We start from the raw sequence: 26,165 nt of genomic DNA on the forward strand, positions 1-26,165 counted from the left end.
AACCAGAATGTTTTAAACTGTGCGGGCAAGTTGGAAACGTGACGAAAAATGTTGTCACAAAGCGGATTAAATTATAAAAATATTTGTGGCAACACAAACTTTCTGATTACTATTTCAGAAAGCAGCTATATTATGTAGTCATCTGTAAAAAGTTGGTAGTAATTGCTTTTAAAATAAATATGTTATCTCAATTCTTGCAACAGTCACCTATTCGAACATCTTATGGGTTTTAAGGTGTATGAGTCCCCTTAATAAAAAGAATTTTATAAATCTTCATTTCAAATTTTAACGGTCATTTCAATTTGTTAAAAATTATTTTAAGTAATGACATAATTTTTATGATTTTTTGATTTAAACTTTTAATTAGTAATATGTAATAGTTAGTTAAAAATTGTATTTTATTAAGCTAAATTGAGTGTTTGTATTTAGATATTAACTTGTCGGGATTTCGACCCTGTCGGGATTCTGGACACTCGGGATTCTGACCCTGTCGGGATTCTGGCTTGTCGGGACTTCGACCGTGTCGGGACTTTGGGTTGTCGGGATTATGACCCAGACCCATTAACTATGTTGTAGGAGCGAGGTAATGCTCCGAGTTTACCATTATTCTTTGAACGTTAATTATTTTACCATTATTATTTGAACGTTAATTATTAATAAATGTTTGTTTCGTTTTCCTTATGGTGCCTTATTCATCCGTAAGGTCATTACAACACGCTCTCTTACGAGAACCAGAGCGAACGAAGGTGACTGGATTTTGAGAAAAGGTGAGAAATTTTTGCTGTAATTTTAAGGAAAATTTCTTCTAAATATGTTTAAGGGAGTATTTAAAAGTGATTTGATTTCGGTATTGAAGGAACTCGGTGAAGAAGCCGATTCTAGTTTAAAAGTTGTAGAATTAAAAGATAAGCTTTTAAGTTCTAAAGAATATTTGAAAGATAAAGATTTTGGGTAAAATCCTAGTATACGGTGCAGCCTTGGCGCGATTTTGAAAATTATCGCCAACACCAAAAATTACCAAAAGAACGTCTATGTATATATAGTGATAGTATACTATACACTATATACTATCACTATATACATAGTATATACTATGTATAACTATATATATTCTTTGAATACCCGTTTACTACTCATCGTATATGTCCCGTTTTTATTGCTCATCATAAAAGTCGCCAAAAGTAGCCAAATCCCGTGTGCACCGGATACTAGGATTAAACCAGATTTTGTTATTGAATTTCTTAATACTATGGTTGAAGAAAGGAAAAAATCAGAAGAAATTGCGAAATTGCGTTTGATACAAATCGAAAGTAGCAACGAATCTGGTAACAACGTAGAAAATACACTTTCATTAGATAAGCTTTTGAAAGCTGTACAGGCATTATCGATTTCTGTACCTAAAAAGGGTGAAGCATGGAACTTATTTTTTGATTCCGTAGAAAGGGCTTTTAAGCATAAGAACGTACCAAATGAGTTCAAGTCTGAAATTTTACTTAAACTGATAGGTGATAAATCTTCTAATATTCTAGTATATATTAAAGATGATGATTTGAAAGATTATGAAAAAAATTGAATCTTTAATCCTTAAGGAATATGAACCATCGCCAATTATATGTTTAGAAAATTTTCGCTAAGCTCAAAGGTTGACCGGAGAAACTCATTTGCAGTTCGCCTCTGGTTTAAGATCATGTTGGCTCCATTATTGTAAAAGTAGAAACGTCAATGATTTTGAGTCTTTAATTAACTCAATAATTTCTGACAAACTTTTTCAAACGTTGGATAGTGATTTAGCGTGCCATGTTGCAGTTCGACAAGGTGAAAGTTGGCTACTCTCAGAAGAACTAGCGAAGGAATGCAACACTTATTTAATCGCAAAAGGTAAATCTTTTGATGACATAAGAGGTGAAAAACGCGTTAATTTTCGTGATTCATGCAAAAACTCTAAATATATTCCACCAGCGCTAAGAAAAGATTCAGTGGTAAATGAACAGAAACATTCGTTTAAACCGCGAGAATGTTGTGTGTAGTAGCAGTTTACATTTGGCTAAGGATTGCCCGAACAGGCGAAATAAATTTGAGAGGTCCAATAAACAGAACGATAATTTCCCGGTCAAACCGAAAGTTAACACTTTTAAAAAGTTCAAAAAAAAAAAAAAGTCAAACCGAAAGTTAACACTAAGTCCTTCAATTAGCTCATGATTCCATATTCGGAAATCATTTAGGTATGAGAAAAACTAAAGAAAGAATTAAGCTTTCATTTTATTGGCCGAACATATCCAAAGATGTAGAAAATTATTGTAGAACATGCGAAAGATGTCAATTAAAAAGTCCGGAAAGGCAATCGGATAAAATTCCGATTACTCCTATTGTTCGTGCGCCATATCCCTTTCATACAGTAAACAGTCCTAGTATCCGGTGCACACGGGATTTGGCTAATTTTCGGCGATTTTATGATGAGCAGTAAAAACCGGACATTGCGATGAGTAGTTAACGGGTCATTCAACGAAAATATATAGTTAAACATAGTATATGCTATGTATATACACACGCACCGTATACTAGGATTAAACCAACATAGATATTATTGGTGAAATTTCACCGCCTTCAGGAAGGAAACATAAATATTGTTTGTGTTTGATAAACAATCATTCAAAATGGCCAGAAGTCATACCTTTAAAAAGTCTTTCCGCTAAAGCTACTTGTGATGCTCTTTTAGATATTTTTATGAGAACCTGTATTCCAGAAATAATTTGTAGTGATCAAGGCACTACTTTTACCTCACAATTAACTCAAGAATTCGAAAAAAGGTTAGGAACTCATCCTCGTTTTTCGACTCCTGGTTACCCAGCATCAAAGGCTCAGTGGAAAAGTGGAATCGGGTATTTAAACAAATGTTACATCATGTAATTCGCACAGATCCTGTTAATTGGGACAAGCACATACCTTATTTACTTTTTGCGTATCGTGAAGTTCCAAATTGCACTACAGGTGTATCTCCATTTATTCTTATGTACGGTCGTGAAGCTAGAGGTCCCTTAGCTGTGTTAAAATCATCATGGTCCGGTGAAATACCATTACCTCTTAATCTGAGTAATTCAGCAGTTGATTATCTACAAGAATTAAAGATAAATTTAGAGAAGGCATCTGAGCTCGCTTCTTTATCTGCCGCGGAAAAACAGGAAGCTTATGCATATTATTTTAACCGTCGCAAAAGTATGAAAGAATTTTAAAATGGTGATCTAGTATATTTACTTATACCAGACTCTAGCAACAAGTTATATGTTAGGTGGACAGGTCCAGGTGAAGTTGTTGAAAGAGTAAATCCTCATTCTTATAAAGTTAAATTACTCTATGGGAGTGTGCGGCATGTTCATGTAAACAAAATAAGAAAATTTTATGTTCGAGCACAAACTGTGGGAGTGATATTTGAAGATGATTCTGAGTTTGAGGAAATTCATGCAACTAGAAGGGACATCGAGGTGGATATTAGTCATTTAGAGGGTAGCAAACAAAAGGAATTACACGAGTTCTTAGTCAAGCACATCGCGTTATTTTCTGGTGAGATCCAAATAGCCAGCGTCGGTGAACATAGAATTCGGTTGTTACCTGGAGCTGAAAGAAAAAAGCCATATATCTATAAGATCCCAGAATATTTGAAACCTGAAGTAGATAAGCAGATCGAGGAATTAGAGAGCTTGGGTCTTATTGAGCCAAGTGAAGCTGAAATAGCATACCCAGTCGTATGTATTGCCAAGAAAGAAGGAAGTATGTGTTTATGTATTGACTTCAGGTTGTTGAATCAAGTAACCAAGCCTGTTGATTTTCCAATGGAGAATGTGACTGATCTAATCAATAAAATTGGACACGCGAATATTATCACTTGTTTAAATGTCTTGAAAGGTTATTGGGAAATGCCTTTAGAAGAAGAAAGTAGTGATTTAACATCATTCAAGACACATCGTGCCCAATATCGTTGGAAAGTGTTGCCTTTTGGATTAAAAAATGCAGCTTTTACTTTTCAGCGAGTGATGAATGATGCCTTAAGAAAACATAGTGATTTTTGCAAAGCCTATATTGATGATATTGCTATCTTTTCACCAGATTGGGATTCGCATCTCAAACATTTAGATGCTGTGCTAAGTACATTAAGTGATCTCAGGTTTACGGTGAACGTAAAGAAATGTGTTTTTGCACGTTCGGAGATAAAGTATTTAGGACATATAATAGGAGCTGGAAAACATCAAACTAACCCTGAAAAATTACAAGCCATCGAAATTATAAAAAGTCCTAAAACAAAGACTGCTCTAAAGAGTGCATTAGGCTTATTCAACTATTATCATGATTACATAAAGAATTATGCAGAAATAGCTCGCCCATTGACGGAGCTTACAAAAAAGAAAATTCCTGAGATAATTTCATGTTGAGGAATCAGCATTTCAAGAACTGAAACGTCGACTGTGTGAAGCACCAAAACTGTACACTCCAGAACCAGGAAAACCTTACACCATATAGTGTGATGCTAGTTCATATGGTATTGGTGCTTGCTTGTCACAACGAGACAGCAAAGGCAGTTTGCATCCTATCAGCTTTGCTAGTCAAAAACTTTCGAAGACTCAGCAGAACTGGTCAACTATTGAACGCGAGCTTATGCCGTTGTGTGGTGATTAAAAAAGTTCGAGTGTTGGGTGTTTGGATCAAATATCGAGCTGATCACAGATCATAATCCATTATTATATTTGCATAAGTCGGCACCGCATTCCGCGAAATTCCAGAGATGGGCAATGGCACTTCAGCGTTATAATATTCATATTTCTTATTGCCCTGGTGCACAATTAAAAAATGCAGATGGTCTTTCAAGACTAGTTGGTGAATGAAATAGGTGTGAACTAAGTATAAACTAATATGTTTAAAACTTTACATTAGTTACTTTCTTTTGTTCCGGAATTGTACGAGAGCTACTTTCCATCTGTTTTGAAAAACAAATTAGTGGTTTTCATTTAATGTTGCATTATAATATTGTGTTTTGAAATAGTATTGCATATATGTTTTATTACAGAACTCCGGTATTGTATCAAGTCGTCTGTTCATATGTTGTGAGATGAATGGTTATTGCACTTATTTTAAAGTATGTTATTACGTCATGTATACATGTTCATATATTTTGAATTAGTTTGGTTAAGGAAAAATACATAATGAGATACTAGGAAAGTATAGGTATTACATTTGTAAAAGTGTTTATATATGTCATTTAAGTGCTTAATTGTTTATTTCAATGTGAAAGGATTTAAATATTAATAAGTGTATTAATTATTAAGCATTGTATGTGAAGTATACAATTTAAGTTTGTATTTGCTGGTTCAGTTTTCAGATTCTGCATCGCTTTGGCGTAGCACAATCTTACCGGTGGGGTGTCATGTATCTGGCTGCGGTGAGCCAATCAGCTGCCTGGCAGAGCCCAGCAAGTGAAAGAGACGACAGTTTACATGTTAGGCCTCAGAGGAGGCAGGTGGTATATTAACTATGTTGTAGGAGCGAGGTAGTGCTCCGAGTTTACCATTATTCTTTGAACGTTAATTTTTTTACCATTATTATTTGAACGTTAATTATTAATAAATGTTTGTTTCGTTTTCCTTATGGTGCCTTATTCATCCGTAAGATCATTACAACATTACACATCAACTATTTTAAATGCAAAAGATATGAAACAATTAGAAAGAAAATTGAGAGGCTATACTAATTTTTAAAAAAAGGCATTTGTGTCAGTGAGATATATTTCATCGTTATCTATTGTCCTTGCTCTTATTTCTATTTAGTCATTACGTATTCATTTTATGGGAACCTGAAAATGAAGTGTGTGATAAATAAAAGAGAACAAGATGTGCATTTTCCAGTATTTGAAAATAATAATACGTAACAACTCCATTTTTCCTAATCTCTCGTTTATGGCTTTGTTATCGAATTCTGCGTCATCATTAACATTAAAGAATCTTGATCTTATTCTGAAACATAAAATAATTATTTATTCTAAAAATAATTTTATCAAAAATTCTTTTTTCAAAACAATATTGATAATGATTGTTAATAGAAATTGGACAAAACCTAAATTTTCTCGAATTCGAATTCTAAAAAATCCTTAAATCCTTTATGTAAATATAATAATGTGTGCACATAAAACTGAATATTAAAGCATTTTCTTTAAAAAACTGAAATTAGGATTAATAAAAATCAAATTTTAAAATACAGTTTTTAATTATATTCATTATATAAATGAAATACAAATACACTTTTCTTTTAATGAAGGCTTCTAATGGATATTTAGTAAAACTATCTTCCCAAATTTTTAAGTGAAAATGATTAATTTTTTATTCTTATTCTTTAGTTTATTTTTTATTTATTTATTTTTTAAGTAGGGTTAGAGTGACCGGGGCGGTTGCGGTATTTCAATTTTGAATCTCGAATTTTTTTCTAAGATCTTGCGATTCGAACGTCCCATCACTATTACACTAACTGTTAGTTTATATATAACGTACAATTTACGAGGCTGATGTAACATAAGTTTCTAATATGCATTCTAAAAAATAAGCAAAGGTTACCCCAAGCAAAAAGTGTTAGAAATAAAGGGATGAAGGCATTCGAAGACTCGAATCTTTTTTTCCCTTCCATTTTAATGTTTCAAAGCTTATCCTAAATAATCGTTAAATATTTCATCTCAGGAGATTGGGAATATTAATTTTATAGCATTTATTAAAAATAGAAAGAACGTACGAAAAAGAAAAACCGCGATATTTGCAATTTTACTGGAACTTGAATTATCAGTGTCAGCCTGTTTGTGGCTAAGAATGGCATATTTAGAGTTATTAGACATTCGGAGTTAGCTTCGGCAATCGGGATTTATAACCGCTTCGGAGATTTTGTCCGGGATTCAAAAATTTCCAGTTATATATATATATATAATTTTATGAGATAGTCTTGATATTCACTTTCATTGCTAAATGCCCAAGCTTTGAAACAGAGGATGTTTCTCATTATGGTCAACATGTGGTTTTCGGAAAGAAGTCTCAAGCTCTAATTTATTTGCACACGAGCCCCCCCTTCAAAAAAAAAAAAAAAAAAAAAAAAAAAAAAAAAAAAAAAAAACCCTCAAAAGTTTCAGATTTTAACTTACGTCTAAAGGGGCGTTTTCTTAACATTTTGCGTGTTACATTTATTTATTAACTATCACGTTCTTTGCACTTAAACCATAAAATTCAGTTCAACAGCAATATCGCAAAATAGTTTTAAAATGAGCATATCATTAGAATTTCCGATACTCGCGCGCTGAAGATAAAAAATGTTTTTTCGGTACAACGTTGCTATTGCTCCCTTTGAAATCCTTGAGTTTGTTAATCAAAAACTCGTTGAAGTTTTACAAAATAGGAAATCGATAATAAAACAAATTCCAAATTTCAAATTTGGGCTTCCACATGCCCATATTTGTAGGAGGATTACATCATTCAAAATTCGATGGCTGTATGTACTGTTGTTTCATCATAATGCGAGAAATATACATACATTTAAGCAGATTTTTCATTATTTAATTTCTTCAAATATAATGCAGGACTCAAACATTTGGTGGCGACAGTTTGAAAAGTGAAACGAACATTTATAGTGAACCAACGCAAAATCGCAAAACGAAAACAGTAGTCCTTCAGCGATAAAGCCAATTTGGAATAATAACAAAACAATTTTTTATCTGAATTAAAAATTTTATTCACTAAATATTTATCAAACCATAACGCAAACATAATAACAATGACGCAGAGAAAGTCCAATTTACATATATTTTCTGTCCGAATTCTAAAGGCTGGAATTTGCAAGAAATTTCATTTCGTTATACTTTGTAATTTAACCGAACTTAGAGTTACATTAAATTTTCATACTAAAATTTATTTGAAATAAGTCTAATACGTTGAATTAACCACTAAATAAATTAGATTCAACTTGACCAAATATAGCAAATTATAAAAACTTAACCAAGTAGGACACAATTTGAGAATAAATAAATAATAACAACTTCAAAATCGTAAAAACAACCTTGTATTTAGCTTAAGTATAATGAAACACTCAATCGATTTCGAGGGCAGCTAAAGGTCCCTCCTCATCAGGAGAAAGAAATACCTAAAAAGAAGAAAATAAAGGAGAAGGAGTCTCAGAAACACGTGATCCTTATCAGCACTGCACGTGGTTATAACTGGATTTTTAATCAGAGTTGCACTGGCCGCCTATTTTTAATCAGAGTTGCACTGAGCCAGGCTATCTAATCAAGCATGAAGGACAAGAAAAATTAGAGAATTGAAAATAGGGAGCGACGGGCAAATGCACCTTCACGCTCAAAATCTGAACTTCAAATAATGGAAAGCAACCACTGAACGGATTTTTATACCCTCTGGTAGTACCAAACGCGAGGAGGTAACGCCATCCATCGGCAAAAATAACTGAATTAAGATAGTAGAATTTTAGAGGCATTAGGAAGGACTGGATTGGACTTCAAATCATTAACTAAACCTGCTAAATCTTTGTGAATGTGAAAACCCTCAAGAAAATCCAATTCACCTATGGAAGAAGCCTTTTGGATAATTTTTGCAGACCCAAAGTCAAAATTATGGTTAAATGTCCAACTATGATACGCTATTGAAGACTTGTTAATTTCGCCTTTACTGACATAAGATTAATGTTCCTTGGTACGAAACTTAAACGCTCTTTTTGTTTCGCCAATATATCTTAAACCACATTGACACGATATACTATAAATTCTCCAAGAATTCAAGACAGAAACGCGATCTTTTAGAATCGAAGGGTGAATTTTATTAATAGGGGAGAAACCGACTTGAAAATTGAATTTCTGGAGAATCCGTGCAATTTTATAGCTAACAGAAGGATAAAATGGAAGCACGACAAGGTCATTAATATTATTTCTAACAGTGGAATGTCTTCTTTGATGGGAATCTGAAAATTTTTTAACGGCTTTATCAATAATCACGGGAGAAAATCCACGGTCAATCGCAACTGCTCTCAAATAAAATAAGTTCATTGGTAAGTAAAGATTCAGAGGAACAAACTTTAAGCGCGCGGAATACATAATAGTAAAAAGAAGCCATTTTTTGCTTAAACAGGATGGCATGACTTGGCATGGGGTGGTAAACAAACTGCAAAGGGTTTACGGTACTCAGTGGTGCTAAAATCAGTTTCATTGCGGCTTATAAGAATATCAAGGAAGGGGAGGGAATTGTTGGATTCAATTTCAAGAGTGAATTAGATGGCTGGATCAATTGAATTCATAATAGATAGAATCTCGGATAAATACTCTTTATAACCGTCAAAAAGTGTGAAAGTGTCGTCAACATACCGAATCCAAAGACGAAAAGATAGTTTATCAAATAATTTCATCTCAAAATGGTGCATATAAATGTCAGCAAGTACCGAACTGAGAGGATTACCCATAGCCAATCCTTCAACTTGACGAAAATATGTATTTTGGAAAACAAAGTGGGTTTGATTCAGAGAAACTTTAGTAAGCGAAACCAACTCATTAATTTCAGTATGTGTGAAGTGAAATTCCCGAAGCCTAGTTTCAAGACAATTTAGTGCTCCTTCGACCGGAACATTAGTAAACAGTGATTTGACATCAAATGAAACCATAATGGAACGAAGTGGAGAAATATTTTTAAGTTTATCAATGACTTCAACAGAATTTTTTACAGTGTGAATATTAATTCAGAATTCAAACAACAAAAATCAGCGTTATATTTACAAAATTTTCACAGGACCAGTTTCGATGGTTTTACCGAACCACCATCTTCAGTTGCAAAACCGCAAATGAATAAGATAGGAAATAATGATTAGATAAGATAAGAAAGCCTGGACAAGAATAAGCAAGTGGCGCCATCTGTTGGCGAAACCAGAACTAAAACATAATTTCTTTAAAAGCCGAAGGCAAATTTGGATTGGATTAGGATCGTTAACTAGAACAGAAAGATTTTTATGAATGTGAAATGCCTTTAGAAAATCCAGTTCTCCAATGGAAGATGTTTTTTGAATAATTTTAGCAGCAGAAAAATTGAAAGTGTGATTTTCGGATCAACAATGTTGAGCAACAGAAGACTTCTGTGTTTCCTTTTTTCTAACATATGCTTCATGTTCCTTGACGCGAAATTTTAAGGCTCTCTTAGTTTCGCCAATGTAAACTAAACCACACTGGCAAGGAATCCTATAAATACCCCAGGAATTCATATCCGGAATGAGGTCCTTGAGTATAGAAGTCCGAATTTTATTGATGGGAGAATAAACAACCCGAAAGTTAAATTTCTGCAAAATATGTGCAACTTTATAGCTAATTGATGGAAAGAAGGGAATGACAACAGAATTTTTATAATCTCTAAAATAAGAGTGTGGCTTTTAGTGTGTTGAGATGAGAATTTTTTAACTGCTTGATTAATAATGTCGGGTGAAAAGCCCCTGCCAATAGCTATTGCTTTTAAATAATTTAGTTCTTCATCAAGGGCTAGTTTGCAGGAGCAAACTTGAAGAGCACGGAAAACATAGGAATAAAATAAAGCTAACTTTTGTTTAGTCGGATGACATGATTTAAAGTGTGGTGGAAGGCAAACCGATGAAGGTTTACGGTAAACTGTAGTACTGAAGTTGGATGTGTTACGTGTGACCAGAATGTCGAGAAACGGAAGAGAATTGCAAGTCTCAAGTTCAAAAGTGAACTGAATAGCAGGATCAATAGAATTCATTGTTGAAAGAACTTTATTTTAATCATCTTTATTACCTTCAAACAGGGTAAAAGTATCGTCTAGGTAGCGGAACCATGCCGGGAAGTTTAAAGTTTCAAACAATTTTGATTCATAATAATGCATGTAGATATCAGCCAGGATGGGCTTCCCATGGCAAATCCCTCAGTTTGCTTGTAATATTTATTTTGGTAAACAAAATGTGTTTGTTTCAAACAGAGTTGAGTGAGAGAAATTAGCTCATCAATTTCGATGCAAGAGAAATGAAATTCGCGAAGTCTGGTTTCTAGACATCTTAATGCACCCTTCACTGGGACATTGGTGAATAATGATTTTACATCAAAAGAAACCATGAGTAAATTACTAGGAGAAATGTTTTTAACCTTTTTTACAAACTCTATTGAATTTTTTTATGGTGTAAATGTTATTGTGTAATAGAGTGGAAAATCTAGAAACTAAATATTTAGCTAATGGATACGAGGCAGTACCTAAATTTGATACAATAGGGCGGAAAGGAACACCACTTTTATGAATGTTGGGAAGAGCATATACTCTGGCACAATTCGCAACAGATGGGATAAGCGAATGTTTTAAGTTGCTTGAAATGATTTGCGAAGATTTGATCGCAGTTTTTATTTTGGACAAGTCCGAAGGTGAAGGATCTTTAGGGATCGGATTATATGGTCCTTCGTTTAAGAGTTTAGTGACACCATCGATGTAAGTGTTCTTATCCATGACGACTATCTGGCCACCTTTGTCGGCCTTTGAAATGATAATATCCGGGTTAGAATGAATTTCGCGCATTGTAGCTCTTTCTCTCGCAGTTAGATTTGGTTTCAAAGGTTTATTATTGAATTTCACATTATGAGCGATAAGATGCCTAATCATTTCTTTCTGTGAATCTGAAACTTTACTGAACTTGAAAGCTTTTTCGATAGGAGCCAAAATCTTTGGAATCGAGGGTTTACAGGTTTGTGAGAAGTTAAAATTATATTTTAGAATTCTCTCTTGTTCTTCTGAAAGACTAACATTAGAAATATTAACTATTGGCTTGATGTTTACAAAGGGAAGATTTTTTGAACTACTTGAACTGGAAGACTCTTTTAAAACTTCTTTTAAAGTTTTTCGAATTTAACTGCAAGGGTGTTTTTATGACGGTTAACTGCCTTCTCCGTTCTAGACCAAGACTTTTGTTCAAGGGCAGTGAATTTTGGATATGATTTAGAGAGTTCCAGATGAAGCTTATAGAGTTAATGTTCAATTTTGGACAATTGTTGACGTGTATCCCTTATCACGTAATTTTGTAAATATAACGCTGATTTTTGTTGTTTGACTTCTGAATTAGTATTTATTCGGCGTGTTATTTTGTCTTAATTATAGAAGCCTCAAACAGGCTTATTTTTTGCTTTCTTTTTTTGCACGTGGTGTGGCCGCCATTTTGTGATTGTAGGAGTTTCGGTGAGTACTTTTTTGCAATTTTCAAGTTATGTTTATGTTTTGTACATTTGGATATTGTGCTTTGCTTGTCTGATTTCATGCATTTTGCTTACAAAAGTTTTGTTTTCTATTCATTTCAGTGAGGGATTTTTCTGCTGTTAGTGTGTACTTTATTATTGCTCAGTTAATTTAGTTTGATTTTCTGCATTGTTTATCATGCCTTCATCCGTTAATCGTTTCACTAAATTACGCCTGAAACGGCATAAATTCCTGAATCATCTTGACTTTTTACTTAAATGTAAATGTAAAAAATTGATCCCCAATTTTATTCAAATCAAATCTAATCAAAAACCTTCGAGTCGCGTTTCAAGAATTCTGTTAAATTGCAAGCTTGCCTTACTTCGGTCCGTGATAAGGGATACACGTCAACAATTGTCCAAAATTGAACATGAACTCTATAAGCTTCATCTGGAACTCTCTAAATCATATCCAAAATTCACTGCCCTTGAACAAAAGTCTTGGTCTAGATCGGTGAAGGCAGTTAACCGTCATAAAAACACCCTTGCAGTTAAATTCGAAAAACTTCTTTTAAAGTCTTCCAGTTCAAGTAGTTCAAAAAATCTTTCCATTGTAAACATCAAGCCAATAGTTAATATTTCTAATGTTAGTCTTTCAGAAGAACAAGAGAGAATTCTAAAATACAATTTTAACTTCTCACAAACCTGTAAACCCTCGATTCCAAAGATTTTGGCTCCTATCGAAAAAGCTTTCAAGTTCAGTAAAGTTTCAGATTCACAGAAAGAAATGATTAGGCATCTTATCGCTCATAATGTGAAATTCAATAATAAACCTTTGAAACCAAATCTAACTGCGAGAGAAAGAGCTACAATGCGCGAAATTCATTCTAACCCGGATATTATCATTTCAAAGGCCGACAAAGGTGGCCAGATAGTCGTCATGGATAAGAACACTTACATCGATGGTGTCACTAAACTCTTAAACGAAGGACCATATAATCCGATCCCTAAAGATCCTTCACCTTCGGACTTGTCCAAAATAAAAACTGCGATCAAATCTTCGCAAATCATTTCAAGCAACTTAAAACATTCGCTTATCCCATCTGTTGCGAATTGTGCCAGATTATATGCTCTTCCCAAAATTCATAAAAGTGGTGTTCCTTTCCGCCCTATTGTATCAAATTTAGGTACTGCCTCGTATCCATTAGCTAAATATTTAGTTTCTAGATTTTCCACTCTATTACACAATAACATTTACACCATAAAAAAATTCAATAGAGTTTGTAAAAAAGGTTAAAAACATTTCTCCTAGTAATTTACTTATGGTTTCTTTTGATGTAAAATCATTATTCACCAATGTCCCAGTGAAGGGTGCATTAAGATGTCTAGAAACCAGACTTCGCGAATTTCATTTCTCTTGCATCGAAATTGATGAGCTAATTTCTCTCACTCAACTCTGTTTGAAACAAACACATTTTGTTTACCAAAATAAATATTACAAGCAAACTGAGGGATTTGCCATGGGAAGCCCATCCTGGCTGATATCTACATGCATTATTATGAATCAAAATTGTTTGAAACTTTAAACTTCCCGGCATGGTTCCGCTACCTAGACGATACTTTTACCCTGTTTGAAGGTAATAAAGATGATTAAAATAAAGTTCTTTCAACAATGAATTCTATTGATCCTGCTATTCAGTTCACTTTTGAACTTGAGACTTGCAATTCTCTTCCGTTTCTCGACATTCTGGTCACACGTAACACATCCAACTTCAGTACTACAGTTTACCGTAAACCTTCATCGGTTTGCCTTCCACCACACTTTAAATTATGTCATCCGACTAAACAAAAGTTAGCTTTATTTTATTCCTATGTTTTCCGTGCTCTTCAAGTTTGCTCCTGCAAACTAGCCCTTGATGAAGAACTAAATTATTTAAAAGCAATAGCTATTGGCAGGGGCTTTTCACCCGACATTATTAATCAAGCAGTTAAAAAATTCTCATCTCAACACACTAAAAGCCACACTTTTATTTTAGAGATTATAAAAATTCTGTTGTCATTCCCTTCTTTCCATCAATTAGCTATAAAGTTGCACATATTTTGCAGAAATTTAACTTTCGGGTTGTTTATTCTCCCATCAATAAAATTCGGACTTCTATACTCAAGGACCTCATTCCGGATATGAATTCCTGGGTTATTTATAGGATTCCTTGCCAGTGTGGTTTAGTTTACATTGGCGAAACTAAGAGAGCCTTAAAATTTCGCGTCAAGGAACATGAAGCATATGTTAGAAAAAAGGAAACACAGAAGTCTTCTGTTGCTCAACATTGTTGATCTGAAAATCACACTTTCAATTTTTCTGCTGCTAAAATTATTCAAAAAACATCTTCCATCGGAGAACTGGATTTTCTAGAGGCATTTCACATTTCATTCTCGACATTCTGGTCACACGTAACACATCCAACTTCAGTACTACAGTTTACCGTAAACCTTCATCGGTTTGCCTTCCACCACACTTTAAATCATGTCATCCGACTAAACAAAAGTTAGCTTTATTTTATTCCTATGTTTTCCGTGCTCTTCAAGTTTGCTCCTGCAAACTAGCCCTTGATGAAGAACTAAATTATTTAAAAGCAATAGCTATTGGCAGGGGCTTTTCACCCGACATTATTAATCAAGCAGTTAAAAAATTCTCATCTCAACACACTAAAAGCCACACTCTTATTTTAGAGATTATAAAAATTCTGTTGTCATTCCCTTCTTTCCATCAATTAGCTATAAAGTTGCACATATTTTGCAGAAATTTAACTTTCGGGTTGTTTATTCTCCCATCAATAAAATTCGGACTTCTATACTCAAGGACCTCATTCCGGATATGAATTCCTGGGGTATTTATAGGATTCCTTGCCAGTGTGGTTTAGTTTACATTGGCGAAACTAAGAGAGCCTTAAAATTTCGCGTCAAGGAACATGAAGCATATGTTAGAAAAAAGGAAACACAGAAGTCTTCTGTTGCTCAACATTGTTGATCCGAAAATCACACTTTCAATTTTTCTGCTGCTAAAATTATTCAAAAAACATCTTCCATTGGAGAACTGGATTTTCTAAAGGCATTTCACATTCATAAAAATCTTTCTGTTCTAGTTAACGATCCTAATCCAATCCAAATTTGCCTTCGGCTTTTAAAGAAATTATGTTTTAGTTCTGGTTTCGCCAACAGATGGCGCCACTTGCTTATTCTTGTCCAGGCTTTCTTATCTTATCTAATCATTATTTCCTATCTTATTCATTTGCGGTTTTGCAGCTGAAGATGGTGGTTCGGTAAAACCATCGAAACTAGTCCTGTGAAAATTTTTTAAATATAACGCTGATTTTTGTTGTTTGACTTCTGAATTAGTATTTGTTCGGCGTGTTATTGTGTCTTAAGTGTGAATATTGTTAGCAAGTAGAGGAGAAAATCTGGAAACTAAATATTTGGCCAAAGGATATGAAGCAGTACCTATGTTGGAAACAATTGGTCGAAAAGGAATACCGGTTTTGTGGACTTTTGGAAGAGCATAAAGCCTAGTGCAATTAGTAATAGGTGGAATAAGTGATTTCTTCAACTGAGTTGGCGGAATCTGGGAAGATTTAAAACAACAAATCTTTGGGTTCGAATCTTAGCCAAAAAGGAAAATGAGATCTTGCGTGAAATTCATTCTGATACTAATATCATTATCTCTAAAGCTGATAAGGACAGACAGATCGTTGTTATGGACAAACACATATATTACTGGAGTCTCTAAACTGATAAATGAAGGCCCATACTGCTTGATCTCTAAAGATCCTTCAACTTCGGACCTCACGAAAGTTAAAAGTGCTATTAGTCATGCCACCTGTTAAGCAAAGTTAAGCAAGTCATGCCACCCTGTTAAGCAAAAAATGGCTTCTTTGTACTATTATGTATTCTGCGCGCTTAAAGTTTGTTCCTCTGAATCTTTGCTTACCAATGAACTTATTTTATTTGAGAGCAGTTGCGATTGACCGTGGATTTTCTCCCGTGAATATTGATAAAGCCGTTAAAAAATTTTCAGCTTCCCATCAAAGAAGACATTCCACTGTTAGAAATAATATTAATGACCTTTTCTTGCTTCCATTTTATCCTTCTGTTAGCTATAAAATTGCACGGATTCTCCAGAAATTCAGTTTTCAAGTCGGTTTCTCCCCTATTAATAAAATTCACCCTTCGATTCTAAAAGATCGCGTTTCTGTCTTGAATTCTTGGGGAATTTATAGTATATCGTGTCAATGTGGTTTAAGATATATTGGCCAAACAAAAAGAGCGTTGAAGTTTCGTATCAAGGAACATGAATCTTATGTCAGAAAAGGCGAAATTAACAAGTCTTCAATAGCGTATCATAGTTGGACATATAACCATAATTTTGACTTTGGGTCTGCAAAAATTATCCAAAAGGCTTCTTCCATAGGTGAATTGGATTTTCTTGAGGCTTTTCACATTCACAAAGATTTAGCAGGTTTAGTTAATGATTTGAAGTCCAATCCAGTCCTTCCTAATGCCTCTAAAATTCTACTATCTTAATTCAGTTATTTTTGCCGATGGATGGCGTTACCTCCTCGCGTTTGGTACTACCAGAGGGTATAAAAATCCGTTCAGTGGTTGCTTTCCATTATTTGAAGTTCAGATTTTGAGCGTGAAGGTGCATTTGCCCCTCGCTCCCTATTTTCACTTCTCTAATTTTTCTTGTCCTTCATGCTTGATCAGATAGCCTGGCTCAGTAAAAGTAGGCGGCCAGTGCAACTCTGATTAAAAATCCAGTTATAACCACTTGCAGTGCTGATAAGGACCACGTGTTTCTGAGACTCCTTCTCCTTTATTTTCTTCTTTCTAGGTATTTCTTTCTCCTTATGGGGAGGGACCTTTAGCTGCCCTCGAAATCGATTGAGTGTTTCATTATACTTACGCTAAATACAAGGTTGTTTTTACAATTTTGATTGTCACATTGGCGTGTTTCTCTTCTAGTCTAATAACAACTTATTACTTTTCTTTTTATTTATTAAAATTTTCTTAGATCCGTGTACAGAAAGCAAATATCTATTTGAAAGTAAATAATTATTAAACCTCTTCATTTCTGTCTACAGCGGCTGCAGCATCTGATGGCGTTTCGTTTTCGAGGAAGGTTGTAATCTACTAAAAACTATCTTCAGCACGAAATCATGGATGCTCATCGATAAGCTTAGTTCTTTTTTTTCCCTCCCATCTGCGGGAAAAAGAACTGTTCACATATAAATGTATTTTCAGACAAAGTGGTTACTCTTATTGCAAAAATTCGTAACTGAGTTATTTACCTTTTCTCAAGAACGAAAAAAAAATCTGATTTGGACACCACATGGCCTTCCTCGTATAGCCTATTAAATTATGAACTTTTTTACTGCACTTCATTTAAACGTTTTTTCCTTTAATTAATTTAACTTAGTTAACCGATCGCTCAAAGCAAGTTGTAAATGACAAAAAACTACAAATTTTGAAATTAAGTATCCCAGCCAACTATTATCGTATAAACGTATCAAACTTCTTGTATTTTTATTTTTTCGTAACGAGTATAAAACTGTCCAAAAAATAAGTATTGAAACCCGGAGACCGCAATAAAAGTTAGTTTTGGTTTGGTTTGGTTTGTTTATTAAATTACGGCAAAGCAGTCGAGGGCTACCTGCCTTAAGGGAGGGATGCCTTCGTGGAGGACGTTTTAAGGGAAACTGGCTCGTATACACGTTACACATGGGGAAAACCACGAAAACACCCATGCAGCCAGCCCGTTCGCGGGATTCGAACCTCGGACCGAACTACCAGAGTTCAGCGACGTTACCGCTCGGCCGCTGGGGGGCCTCAATAAAAGTTAGAATTCGTTATTTGTCTAAAATTAATTTTCTTTTAAAATTTGACATCACCCAAAACATGAATATCTTCGTCATTTAAAACACCTCTGTAACTGGAAGTAGTATATGGCTACGATCAACGATTGTGAAAATAAAGGCCAAGGACTTTTAAGCCGGGAAAGAGCGGTGGCTATGTATACGTATATAAACTTCAATTCTGTCGATTGCAATAAAAGAGGGAGATTTATATCTAGATGTTTTAACAATCCCATATACAAAATTTCAGTATTCTGCGGCCAATCCTTTTTCAGTAATGCGAGATACATACGCTCTTACATACATACGGACGTTACGAAAAAAATCCATTTTGAATCCACATTAAATCCATTTTACAGTCCCTTTTGGATAAGTGAGTCCTTTATTCTGCCCGTACGTATAGATGTCACCCCCCCCCGAAAAAAACTGTTAAAATGGTTATTTCCCTTGAAATATGATTTTCGCGATTGCAATGCTTTCTTTATTTCGTAAAAGTAAGTAAAAACTCATGTATTCATATAACTCATGATGTCCCATTTCGGACTTCCCAATTCAGGCGTTCTGGAGATGGCAACGAACAATGTGCCTTTCAGGATTCCTCTCCCCTTCTGTAGGTGTTCTGGATTAGAACATAAAGCATCGTGCCGTGTTACCCCTTCTACTTTTAATCTCTCATTATAGTTGGCGGAAAGACATTGGATGAAGAAGAGAAGAGATATTCAGAGAAAGAGTCTGAACTAAATAAAGCACTTATGCCCCATTTCTGAACACTTGACATTAACAAGTTTTCGATTTTTCTGAATTTTCTACGGAGAATTTTTTAGCAATAACTGATATTTATTGAATTCATAAAATTTATACTTGGACTAATTCCATTCCCCTATCCATGGTGATGGTCAGCATAATATTTCTTATTAGTTTTTACTTGATTTGAGTTATCTTGCTCTACTGTAGATATCTGTGGAACTCATTATTCATTACTTCCTTGTACGAAGTAAATGAAATACTGTAATCATGAAAAATTCCGGGTATCATATTTCAATAAAAATATCCATTTTGACAGCTATCGAATGCAATTTAATGATGTTTTTGTATGACATCTGTACGTAAGGATGGAATAAAGACCTCATTTTCCTTAAACGAATTATAAAACTGATTTTAAATGGATTCAGAACAGATATTTTTCGTGTCTTCTGTACCATATGTGACACAGTACTTTTAATTCTATTCTTAAATAGATTTTAAGTAATTTCTGGCCATTTCTTTCCTGTTTTTAATTTATAGGCCATTTCGTTTCTGGAAGCTTGATCGCTATCTAGCTTGAAGAATTACAACTTTAATTAACAGTTTACTATTTTTTCCTAATTTCTTCTTACTTTTGTGGCCATATTTTAATGTTTTGTTGAATTAACCATTTTTTCTTTCAGCTACGCTCAAATTTCTTCAAACTCGTAGAGCAAGACGCCATCTTGAACAATTTTTGCATTCTTCAGCACATTGCCTCCCCCCTTACACTGAATCAGGTTTATGCCAACAGTCAGTCACTTTTCATTGACTCTTTCCTCATGACGTTTCTTCTCCTTTTTACGTCATACTGCCTAGTTGATTAGCAACTTCCTTGCTCGAGGCTTTCACCCCCTATTTGAGTTTGAATAGTTACAGCAATGAAGACATCAACGTTCAAGGTCTGGTTTTAAAAAATGTTTCTTTCCCTTATATTGATTTTTGGTCTTAGCAAGATCCTTTCAAAAATTTCAGTTTTTTTTATTATAATTTTAAATATTAAACTTAATTTCTAGTACTTTCACAAAGTCTAAACTCTATAAGCTAGTAGGTCCTCCCATAAAATCTTGTATTTTTTTACTAATAGCAAATCGCTATTTATTTTATTTTGTACATTGGCATTCTCAATCCATTATGTATAATTATTATTACACCTTAATGTGTTTCTTCAAGCGGACGCGTCGGGAAATTGGAACAGAGAATTGAGACTAAAGTTTATGGTTAAGTGTATTCAATTAACTTTTTTAAAAAAGAGTTTCGTATACAGTTTCAATTGTCTATTTCAGCGAAACGCGATATGAAGTTAGCTGGATTCGAAAATCATTAAAAAATTTCCCCTGAAGAGCCTTAATGAAATTCGAATTGGGCTAATCCACCATTTACCGCTTCTTTGTTTTTGTACTTTTGCTTAAGTCTTTTGTCACACTTAAATTCTAATGTTTAAAATATGCATTACTTCGATCAGCATATTGCTTATAATTAGTATTGAATTTTATTTGTAAATTTTCAAGTGTTTATATTGCTTATTTAATCTTTTATATTTACACATCTCATTGCACTTTATTTTACTTATGTTAATATTGTCAACGGAACCACAGTATCTAAGCAACCTTTTGGCGTACGTTTTGCAGCTCAACGTTAGTTTAATAATAGTTTTTGACCACATAGGTCTTTTATAGTTTGTTTTCTTTTCTTTAATTATATATATACACACACACACATATATATATATATATATGTGTGTGTGTGTGTATCTCGCATAACTCAAAAACGAGTAGTCTCAGTCAGATTTCTCTCGTTTGAAATTTTGTACATAGGACTGCTATATGTAGTTGTACACCTCCCTTTTTGGTTGCAATCCGCCGCACCAAAAGTATATTAAATATATATATATATATATATATACCCACTATGTTACTCGGCTCTGTGAGCTCAGTTTTTTACTCTTATATATTGGTGAAATGTGCATTTTTTGCTTTAAAAATGATTTAATTATGTTGTTCTTGTCTTCTGATTAAATTTTTAGGCCTTTAGTTAATCTGCATGCGATAGTTGTAGAATTATCAACAATTTGAAAGTTGTTTTAGTGCGGTTAAGTCTAATTTTTGTTTACCATAGCAGCTTTATTTGTTTATATTTGAAATTTAGCGGAATAGTGAATTCAGTTTCTGCACCTTCAGTGTCTTTTTCCCGAGTGGGACTAAACCGAAAACTCTGCCTTGTTGCCTGCTGGCCGAATTGCTTGTTTTTGCGCAGACATTCTAATTTTAATTCTAAATTATTTTTTAAATTAGCTGTTTGGTGTTTTATTTTTTTCTATATTTTTTAATGAAGGTATTTTGATTTTTTATGTATTTTTGCCTTGTCGCGAACTGAGAACAGAATTAATTGAATGAGAAATATATCTCTAATAAAATTTGAGGAAATAAGTGTTTCGTATCAGCAGCAAATAATGTCCCCAGTCTGTCTCGGACAGAGGAGAATGTTTACGAATAGCTCATGCGCATTAACTAAGTGGCGCTGAATCGTCTGTGAAAAACTGTTTCTTCTTTATTTGTTTAATTTCTTTTATACGTCGCTTTAGATTTATTATAGTATTTGAATAGAGCATGTTGCAACGATTAGATAATTCTTCAGATGATATAATTTTTGTGCATTCTGAGTTATAAAATGAATGAGATGTAATGCTGTTAAGTGAACCTAGCGCCAGAGTGTTGCTATGGTAACTAAATATAGTGAATTTTAAACAGTGCATTTATTCTATCGTGGTTTATGCTCTATCGAGGAAGTAGATTTAATTTAATTCAATAAGTTTAAATAAAATGCAGGAAAAACTGCGTATAGTTTAATATTCCGTACAAGGAGTACAAGTCATGTAATGCACACATCAGATTTTTTTTAAATTTTGTAACAGATTAGTATTAACATTATTTATTTATTTGTTATATTTTCATCTTCTTTAAAAGTACTTTGAGAAATAAAAATGTTCCTTCCCTACTGAGGATTCTCTCACTACAGATGAATAAGAAAATTACAAAATATAATTAATCGAAGAACAAAAATTGCATAATATCTGATTAAATATTATTACGAATTTCTGTATGTATATAATTTATTTTACAGAAGTTATGTTTAAAAATTGTAGTACATTTTGTGTAATGTAACTTGAAAATCTGAAGAGTCGAAGCTGGGCCGCAAAAATAAGATTGCAGAAGCAAGTCTAATTAACATTGAGGTAAATTGGCGAAATATCGTCAAGCTGACGATGATTTTGGCGATTAATTTTTGTCGCCAAATTTGGCCGGAAATCTCCAAAAGTGAATCAAAATTGGTGACCGCATTCGGGGACATTTTGCTCTAAGATAATTGATACTGTAATCGAATAACTGTGGTTAATCCATGTATGTAACTGTAACCGCATCCGGCCCTTATATAGAATTTTACCCGTATATGCCATGCAGTAATTTCGAGAAAAGAAAGATACTAGAGACTTCTCAGCGGCTACGGGAAAAATATATAAACCTGGAGAAAGCATCAATTCTAAGTTTTTCAGTTGAGAGTTGACTTCGGAGTACCGAGTAATCTCCGCGTGAGCTCTTTTGTCGCGCTTTACATTGCCTTCTCTTTAACGTTCTTAGTAGTTAGAAGTATAACTACTGATTGTATTCTGTAATACTGAGAAAAGTTGTAACAGTATTCTTGTGGAAATTTCCAGAACTGTAAAGTGTTTCTTTTGATAAAATAAATTTTATCAAGCTATCATCGGTTCTGTGTGCATTCAATCCATTATGAACCCATTTGTACGCAATATCAGTGCTCCGCAACCGGTGTGCCGCGGCACACTGGTGTGCCATGAGTAGGATATAGGTGTGCCGCAATCAAATACATGTATTTGACATTTTGCAATTTTTTATCATGTATTTAATACACAATGACAATTTGTTTTCCTTAATAATGTCTATTTTAAATGTTTTTATATATTTCACTGTTGTGTGTGTGATTGTAAGTGTGTCAGCATTTGAATTTTTTCGGCACTTCCTTGATAACTCGGAACTAAAAAATATATAACTTTTTTTTAAACATAAATTTAAACGAAATATATTGGTTTCAGACCATTTTAATTAAAAATAATAGCTCTAAAACTGCTTTTTTAAAAATTTGAAATAAACCAATCAAATTGAAGAATTTTTGTTTTTTTTTTTTAACTTAAAAAAAAAAAAGAATATCCTCATATTTCCGAAAAAGCAATTTTAACATTACTTCCATTTTCTACGACTTATTTATGTGAGCAAAGTTTTTCAACTCTATTATTAATTAAAAATGATAAGCGGTCATGCTTAAAAGATCTTGACCAAGAACTTCGTGTTGCGTTGTCAGATATTGAGCCGAATATAAAACTTTTGTGTTCATTGAAGCAAGCGCAGGTATCACATTGATAATTATTATGATTGCATATAAAATAAATATGTTATGGTTTTATAATTGTATATTTTTCAAATTAAAAACAAAAATTTATTGTAAATTTTGTGTATAAATCAATACATATATACATTAGCTTTTGGTGTGCCACGAAATTCCAAAAAGATTTTTTGTGCGTCGCAGGTGAGAAAAGGTTGCGGAGCACTGCACAATATTATTAAAATATTTTACTTCAAATTCATCCCTATTAAACAATAAAAAATCTGCATGTACGTCTGTATGATCCTCTCGTCGTGAAGAAAACCGACGCTTAGATCCAGCCAGTTTTGAACACACATAGTCCATCACCGGAGCACGTGCACTTCAAAGCCGAAATTGTGAATTTCGGCGAAATTTCGGCTTTTGAATTTGATTTTTTTATTTATTTCGTATTTTGTGCGAATTTAAGGAACTTTTAATTAAAATTCAGGGATTTGAAAATTCTTTGTTACCACTCCATAAAGCTTCTTTTGTATATATATATATATATATATATATATAAGCGACTAAAGTGTGTGTCGCCGATAGTTTATTGTTGCCACTCGGAAAAATGAGCCCAAAATTAACGTTTCCGCAGTTTTTCATTAATATATCAATCGATTTAAGTCGTACGAAGATGATGACGGTACCGATGGATTCGGAGAATTTTTTGGAATCCGAGAATACGCGTCTTGAATTCCAACTCGACGCCGTTCCGTAGATATTCGAGAAAAAAGAATTTGGCACGTAGCCAAATCCCTCTAATAGGGAAACCCCAAGAAAGAAAGTGGAAAACGTAGGAGAAAATTAGTTTTTAATTAATATCTCGGCTAATTAAAGTCCCAAGAAGACACGAATGGTCAAAATGGCGTGGTTTGGTAAAATTGAAAACTCCGACATTTATCCGAATTGTCTTAAACTTAATAAAACTAATAATTCACAAAATAGCATAGACTTTCTAGATCTTTAAATCATTAACTACAAAAAAATTTTACTTTTTGACAAAACAAGAAACTTCAATTTCAATACTAACAAATTAATAAATTGGAACTCCAACATATCCAAAAAAGTAATTAACAATACTATAATTAATCAAATACAACGAATTAAAACTATATGCACAGATACAATAGATTTACAACGCGAAATTTTGATCCTTATCAAAATTCTCAAAAATAATCTAATTCCCTTTCAATTTATCAACCATTGCCTTAAAAGAGCAGGCGTTAAATACTCACTCTAAATCATTTAACTGATAGGGATATGATAATTTATTCCTAAACCTGAGAAGGCGGTATAAGTTGGATGACTGTCAGTTGAAAGATTTGTATATAGTGTAATTACTCAATTGTATATATTGTAAAAAGCTAATTGTCTTCAGACATATACTGTTACTATACTGTTACTAAAAAAATGGGCCTATTTCCTGCCTTTAGACTGTCTACTAGCTCTTGGATAGCGAAAATGCTTTTTTCCTTTCTTAAATTCTTAATCATTGCCACACGACAATTAGCCAGAAATTAATTAATTTCCATTCACTAGTATTTTTAAAAAAATCTTAACAGACGGTCTCTCTCAGATAAGAACTCCACAAAATACATCCCTCAAGAATTCCAAGTCCCACCCACTACCATAAATTTCTTCACCCAAGTCTTGCCGACTGATATAATTCAAAGCCCCTACTGCCGCTAAGAATTTTCGGACACCCTACACTTCTGAATCAGACACGAAGAGAACACACTGCCAACTCCCCCACTAGAAAGAATGTAAGTTACTTAATACCTTTCTGGCCTTTATATCTTCATGTACATTCACTGATCTTATTTATATTATTTTCTATTTTATTTTTATATTATTTTTATATTATTTTTATGTTCTCTTTGATTTGTTTTTGCAAAGTTTGCATTATTTATCTTTTTTATAATCTTCTATGTTTATTTCAACTTTACTTTGATTTCGATTTCATAATGACAATTTCCAATGTTTAATTTCTACAAATAATATAGTACTCAAATACATAAAGATGATAGTGTCGGGGACGATTACTCGAGTTTTACAAGATTTCTCTACAGTAATTGATTTTTACTCCACATTGAATTGACTAAAATGCTTCATGAGAATCAGTTCTTTGAGTAACAACTATTCGCGGAAATATTTGGCCTGACTAGAATTGCCGGTTTGGCTTTAATTTATAACTCGAGTAAAGACGAAACACTTTCATATTTACGTATTTCTATCAATTATTGATCATTGAACGGGAGTTGGTTTGTTCCCCTTGAAAAGTCAACTAATTTCCGATCAATGACAATAATTACATGTTTTAATTTTTACTTTTGCAATTGTAATATTATTCTTCGTGATGATTTAACTCCAGTCCCCGTTAAAACATTATTAACATTTTGCTTTCAAATTACTTCAAAACATCTTTCAAAATATAACTTACCAGTATGGATGCACAATTTTAAAATAATTCTACTTTAATTAAACTTAGGAGATAATATAATCAATTAATCAATACGGTTTAGGAAATTAATTATAATTAATAATTATATATATATATATATATATATATGCGTCTTAAGTGTCTGTTTGTCGCCGATGTTTTATTGGTTGCTTGCGTAACTGTACTAGCCAATGGGGTGAAGTTGCCACGGCACAGGGATGCCTTTTCAATTGAGGCGTAGACAATTTCCTGTAAAACTTGAATTTGCTATGACCATCCATAAGTCTTAGGGCCAAACGCTTAAGCGTGTTGGCATTTTTTTACCTGAGCCTGCATTTGGACACGGTCAACTTTATGTTGCCTG

General features: G+C 33.5%; 1 long non-coding RNA gene across 1 annotated transcript; it reads left to right on the forward strand.

The window, feature by feature from the left end:
- Window positions 1-267: 267 nt before the first annotated feature.
- Window positions 268-5,629, forward strand: LOC146996856 (uncharacterized). Its single transcript, XR_015041722.1, has 2 exons — window positions 268-767; window positions 5,362-5,629. It is a non-coding gene; the product is annotated as an uncharacterized LOC146996856 (long non-coding RNA).
- Window positions 5,630-26,165: the final 20,536 nt, after the last annotated feature.

This window comes from Stegodyphus dumicola, chromosome 6 (genome assembly GCF_044657685.1).
Source record: "Stegodyphus dumicola isolate Sdum_Otavi_A_Nest chromosome 6, ASM4465768v1".
NCBI lineage: Eukaryota > Metazoa > Arthropoda > Arachnida > Araneae > Eresidae > Stegodyphus > Stegodyphus dumicola.